At 41.2% G+C, this 6,710-nt stretch overlaps 1 pseudogene; it reads left to right on the forward strand.

Annotated features, from left to right (window-relative positions):
• The first annotated feature begins 2,156 nt into the window (after window positions 1–2,156).
• Window positions 2,157–2,546, forward strand: LOC123037606 (annotated as a pseudogene).
• The last annotated feature ends 4,164 nt before the right edge of the window (window positions 2,547–6,710 follow it).

Raw genomic sequence — 6,710 nt, forward strand, 5'->3', positions numbered from 1 at the left:
TTTACTATAATAACTGATCACGCCTCATTGAAGTGGTTAATGTCCAATCATGACTTGAATTCCCGATTGGCACGATGGGCGTTGGCTTTGCAGAGATATAACTTCAAGATTGAGCATCGCAAAGGCTCACTTAACGTTGTTCCCGATTCGTTGTCTCGCGTCAACGAAGACATAATAGCCGCAGTGGATCTGCAGGAAGGACTTCTTGTGGACATGGATTCTGAAGAGTTTAGGAAAGCCGAATATGTGGATCTAGTGGAAAAGGTAAAAGCAAATCAAGCAAACTTTCCTGACCTCAAAGCAGACAATGGCTATGAGCATTTGACAGGAGAACAAATCCATGACGAGTATGCCTGGAAACTATGGATACCGAAGGAACTGGTGCCTGAAATCCTTAAAAGAGCACACGATGGTTCAATGTCTTGCCACGGAGGCATACATAAGACCATTGAAAGAGTGAGGCGTTATTATTTTTGGCCTGGTCTGGTGCCGGATGTGAAGGCTTACATTAACGCTTGCGAAGTGTGCAAAACGACAAAAGCTCCTAATTATGTGCTGCGACCGCCATTAGGAAAAGCGCCGGAAAGTCAACGGTTTTTCCAAAGATTGTTCGTAGACTTCCTTGGTCCATACCCAAGATCAAGAAGCGGGAACATTGGAATTTTTATCGCTTTGGACCATTTTTCCAAATATGTGTTCCTTAAACCAGTTAGGAAGATTGATACTGGTAGGGTCATAAAATACTTGGAAGGGGAACTGATCATGGCATATGGAGCTCCTGAAACCGTGGTGTCCGACAACGGTTCACAATTTCGGTCTCACGCTTTTCGTAAATTAATGCAGCAGTATGGCATTACACATACCTTCACAGCGCACTGTGGTTCCGCTTGTATGGAAGCGCGGCCAAAAATGCTTTTAATGGCATAAGAGTGTTGAAAGTTTTACCAAGCTTCGTAAATAGTGTTTGTAGTTGAAAAAATCTGCCAACCAATGAACCCCAAATAATAAAATTTAACAAATAATTAAACAATAACAATTTATGAGCCATTTAAAAACTAAAAAAATTTACAATGGCTGTAACTTCAAAATTATACAAAAATTTTAGGATGTCTCATCAAGCAAGCTATTAACTGAAGGAAATAATTTTAAATTGTCCTTTTTTCAATATTTCTCTGCCCAGTAATATATGGGTCGGACCGTAAAAGCAAATAATTCAATATGTCTGTATTTATATGTATATTAAAAATATGTAGGCGTGCCAACACACACTGACTTATGTTGCCTATGAAATTAAAAGTTAAAAACAAAAATTTTTAAATATTACGAAGTTTTTATACACAATGTAAACCACAAGTAAAGACGACGACAAACACACAAAACAAACACAGGGGCTCTGCTGGACAAGTTTGACCTTGAAGAAATAAAAATATGCGTTAGATTATTGATTGTTTCACACACATCTGCAAGTTTCTGCAGCTGACTTAAACACTTTTATTAAGTAAAAACTCTGATTAATACAATGAATATAATATCTATGGGGGAATCGGGGGGGAACACAACTAAAACTTTAGGTAAACATAAAAAAGACGTTCACAAAATACACAAAAAATATTAAATCGATTTTTTTAGTTTCACTAAAAAATTTGTTGGATTTATTTAATTCTTAATATATACATTTAAAGTAAATACCTTAAACTTCAAAATGCATTTTGAATGATGAAAATCGGATCACTCTATCAAACGTTTGACCACTTTGAAGCGCAATTTTGTTTTTTTAAAATTCTTGATAAGTACAGATGCGCTGCAAGAATGTACACATGATCACGCTTTACATTCTATTTTTATAAAGTCCCGTTAGATTTCCAGACAAAACCGGTTTGCCATCAAGAAGTTTGAACATTTTAGAGAAAATTTGCTTTCAATTTTTTTTTAATTCGTTGCTATCACTTTTTTTGATTTTTGGCCTCTGGCGGAACCACAGTGCAGCGGTGCATTCACCACAAGCAAATGCTTCTGAACGCGTTAATCACTCCGTGATTGCCGCAATCCGAGCATATTTGCGGCCAATCCAGAAGGACTGGGACGAACATCTGAACAGGATATGTTGTGCATTGAGGTCCTCCGTTCACTCTAGTTTGGGAACATCTCCATATTATATGGTTTTTGGACAGCACATGATAACATCCGGTTCTAAGTACTCACTTCTAAGGAAATTAAATTTACTTGATGACCGTTCACTGAAATTCAATCGCCAGGACTCGTTTGAGATCGTTCGAGAAAAAGCAAGTAAGCGTATGCAGGAACAGCACGCCGAAAACGAGAAACGCTATAACCTTCGGTCTCGAAACGTTTTATTTGCGGAAGGACAAGAGGTGTACCGACGGAGCTTCAAACAAAGTTGCTTTCAGACAGGATATTCTGCCTAATTCGGATCGTCTTTTGTAAAATCAAGAGTTCGCAAGAAGCTAGGAAGCGCGTATTATGAACTGGAAGACTTACAAGGACGCCTCATAGGTACCTATCACGCCAAGGATATCCGGCAGTAAGGCCTCTTCCGTCGGTATCAGTCTAGGGTACTAGGGATAAAATACCCTAGCCTGATTGTTCGGAGGGGCTTTGTAGTGGCGACTGAATAGGCCGTTTTAGTTTATCCTAGAAGTATGCTTCTTCTCTGGAACTGCTAGCCGAGTTTCATTGCATATCTGAAACTTTGGTGCAATTTTATCGGAGTAATAAAAATGAGAATGGCAATTCATCGAAGGTCAGCTGGTGAAGGGTGTCTTTGGGAAGCTCGACTCAGCTGAGAGACATTTCCGCCGGCGGCCTCAATTAGGCCACGCTATCCTAGGCTCGGTCTATTCAAACCAAGCCGTCATTGAGTGCAGATGCACCTATTCAGTAATCTATTAAAATCAGTGACATCACACGTGTATCGCAGCCGGGAAGTACAGAAAAATCGCGGAGATAAATTCGCGAATAAATTGTGGATGAAATCTGTGTGTTTTTTTTTTTTGGAATAAGACCTCAAAACCAGGTGGGTAAAACCTTGTGTTCGCTCTTTTACGAAAAATTTATAGTGGCAACACAAATTTCACAGAGCTGCCGAGGAGCCGCCGAATCGGAGCACCTGTCCCGCAGAGCGCACGGAGGAGCTGCCCTGCTGGGGACAAATCCCTGTCGGAGGGGCAGCCACAGCGGTAAAGCGTCCGCACGAGGAGCGCCGTCCGCAGAGCGCACGTAGGAGAAGCCTGCCGGAAAAGCATCCCTGCTGGAGAGGCAGCCACAGCGGTAAAGCATCCGCCCAAGGAGCGCCTGTCCCGCAGAGCGCACGTAGGAGAAGCCTGACTGGAGACAAATCTCTACCGGAGGGGCAGCCACAGCGGTAAAGCATCCGCACGAGGAGCGCCGTCCGCAGAGCGCACGTAGGAGAAGCCTGCAGGAGAAGCATCCCTGCTGGAGAGGCAGCCACAGCGGTAAAGCAGCCGCCAGAGGAGCGCCGTCCGCAGAGCGCACTTAGGAGAAGCCTGACTGGAGACAAATCTCTACAGGAGGGGCAGCCACAGCGGTAAAGCATCCGCACAAGGAGCGCCTGTCCCGCAGAGCGCATGGAGGAGCAGCCCTGCTGGAGACAAATCCCTGCTGGAGCGGCAGCCACAGCGGAAAAGTATCCGCCCTAAGGAGCGCCTGTTTCGCAGAGTGCGTAGGAGCAGCCCTGCCGGAGAATCATCCCTGCCGGAGAGGCAGTCACAGCGGTGAAGCATCATCAAGAGGATCGGCTGTTTCGTAGAGTGCACGTGGGAGCAGCCCTGCCGGTAAAGAATCCTTCCGGAGGGGCAGTCATAGCGGTGAAGCATCGCAAGAGGAGCGCCGTACTCAGAGCGCACGCAGGAGCAGCTCTGCTGGAGAAGAGCCCTGCCGGAGAAGAACCCTGCCGGAGGGGCAGCCACATCGGAGGAGCATCTGCTATAGGAGCCCTACCCGTGGAGCGCACGCCGGAGGAGCAGCCGCATTGGAGAGGCGTCCGCCGAAAAAGCGCCCAGCAGAGGAACGCCGCCTGAAGAAGCGCGCATTGCTCGAGGAACACCGCACGCCAAGAGGAGCTGATTAGAGTCCCCGGGTTCCGTCGTCATCGCTAGAGCCGCGGCCTGGCCACAAGCGGTTAACCTTTTGCGCCTCTGAAGCCCGGCTAGCCCCGGAAAACAAGAAAAGCAGCAAAAGGACCGCCAACAGTTAACCAATTTGAGCATGAAATAAAAATTTTGTTTGTGAGATAGGGAAAGTCGCGATGTAAATATTCAAGAAATAACCAAAAGTTTTCTTTCAAACGTTTGTTCTCGCCAAGAAAGTAAAAGTATTTAACCCATGTGGCGGTATGAAGCGCCTATTTAATTTACAGCATATTCGTTGAACGGAAGATCGATCTTTCGCCGATGGAAAAACTGAGTGAGTGGTCATTGATTTAATTTACATTTTCATATTCGAGTGGAATCCGACGAAATGGATGAAACTTTTATTTAGTTTTTTTTGCGAGATTTGTTTGACTTCTATTAATGGCAAAAACAAACAAAGAAATAATATGTATGTATATTACTAGAAATTCAGATATTAAATTAGTGTCGAATCTCGTGAATCCTCTACAAAAAAAAAATAATGATTAATTTAAATCAAATTAATTTAGACTAAACTAATTAAGCTTAAATTTTGAAAAGAAACTGGAAGAAAATTTAATTTTTTTGGTTTTGAAATATCACATATGAAGTAAACTGATAATTAAATAAATAAAATAATCCTATTCTAGTATTTAAATACACTCGCTAAAAATCATACATACCAAAATTTATATCTGTATATTTATATCTCTTTAAGAAAACATATATTTAACGCCATGAATTATATTTGCTTATATTATGATCGTACTCTATATTTTTATTATAAATCTTATTTAATATATTTTCTCTAATATTATTATGAATTTAAATCTTGTAATTAAAATGGAAACTTAAAAGAAACGTGTTGCTGAACTGAGCTGATGATTTCACGGTCGTAGGGAAGAAGGGGTCACCAGAGCAATGCTTTAGCGGCAGGTGTCCTAGGTAGGGTGGGCGATAAGCGGGCGCAATTACACCAGCAGCTACGCAAATAGTTACTTCCCTTTCATTTCTTCAAACTTTACTTTATACGCTATTTTTCTTTTATTTTTTTTTTTGAATTTGGTTTATAGTTCTTCCGATTTATATTACTAGCTCCCTTCAATGTCGCAAGCACGCTCAATTTCTTAGGATATTAATAATAATGTGTACATTGTAACTGAATCTGTGAGAGCAAGACCCCCACCCCCAAAGCCGACGAGCTAGTGCCGGATCTACAGCGTGCCCCGCCATCGCAGATTCTTTCGAAAATTAGCCATTCATTCGAACGTTGCACGTTACAAAAGTGGGACAGAAATGAGGTTTGACTTGGATATGGTGTAAGAATAAGGCTGTGATGAATAATCTAACGTAGAGTAAGTCGTTTAAAAAAATTGGGCATCTAAATCGGCTATTGCCTGATCTGTGGTTGCCGTCATGTTTTCGAACGACAGCGAGGAAGGAAAAGAATTAGATTTACGCTTGGTGTTAACAAAATTATAAAACTGTTTCGGGTCCTGAGAGAACTGGACCTTACAACGGTTTAAGTAACTATTATAACACTGAGCATTAAGCACGGTAAATCTTGACCGAGCAACTAAATATCTAGTAAAAACAGATTGAGAACCGGTATTTTTATATTTCCTAAAAAGTCTGGACTTTACATTTCTTAAGTGTGTCAACTCTTTGCTAAGCCAAGGTGATTTATTGGAAATTGACGGATAGTACAACGGAACACAGGAATTAAAAAATGAGTTTATTGCAGTGAAAAAACATTAAGTGCATCGGACATATTATTGCATAAGTAAAGATTAGCCTCAGAAAGTCTGCCTTGCGAAAACAATGTATTCGTTTGGATTTTTCTGATTTTTCTTCTATAACTCTACCTGTATCAAATGAAAGTTCGATTGTAGGCTGATATGGATCTTCAGGTTGCATGAGTGGTGCTACTCTGGACAGAAACACACCTTCAGGATTAGATACAAAACACAAATCAAGTAGGCGACCTAATGAATTTCGAACATGGTTTACTTGAGATAAAGATATGTCAAGCAGGCCGTCAATTAAATCATACTGTGCTATAGGTAGTAAGACATTCGATCCATCCTCAGTGGACCAAGTAACTCCAGGTATATTAAAATCACCTAGAACTACCAACTGATTCCTATCGGAAAGCTTATTTGCAATGGACTTAATAACAGATAGGTGATTTAAATAATCAGGAAGTTCAGACAACGGCGGAATATATGAGCAAGTTATGTATATAAAGTTACCAGGAAGCGATAACTTTACACAAATAAATTCAAAGGTATTGAATTCATCAAAAAACAAGAAAGGAAAGCTAACTTCGGGCGGAGCCGAAGTTGATATACCCTTGCAGAATACTCTGTAAATTATATTTTCCAAAATTATTCATATGATGCATTCTTAATACTCATAAAAAATCCCAACTTCGTAACTTTAAAAACACCAAAGTTATGGCATTTCCAATCGTTCAGTTATATGGCAGCTATAGGATATAGTCGGTCGATCCTTATGAAGTTTGGTAGGTCGGATTGATTGGCCAAAAATAAAACCCATAGA

The sequence above is a fragment of the Drosophila rhopaloa genome, unplaced genomic scaffold (assembly GCF_018152115.1).
Source record: "Drosophila rhopaloa isolate 14029-0021.01 unplaced genomic scaffold, ASM1815211v1 contig_181, whole genome shotgun sequence".
NCBI lineage: Eukaryota > Metazoa > Arthropoda > Insecta > Diptera > Drosophilidae > Drosophila > Drosophila rhopaloa.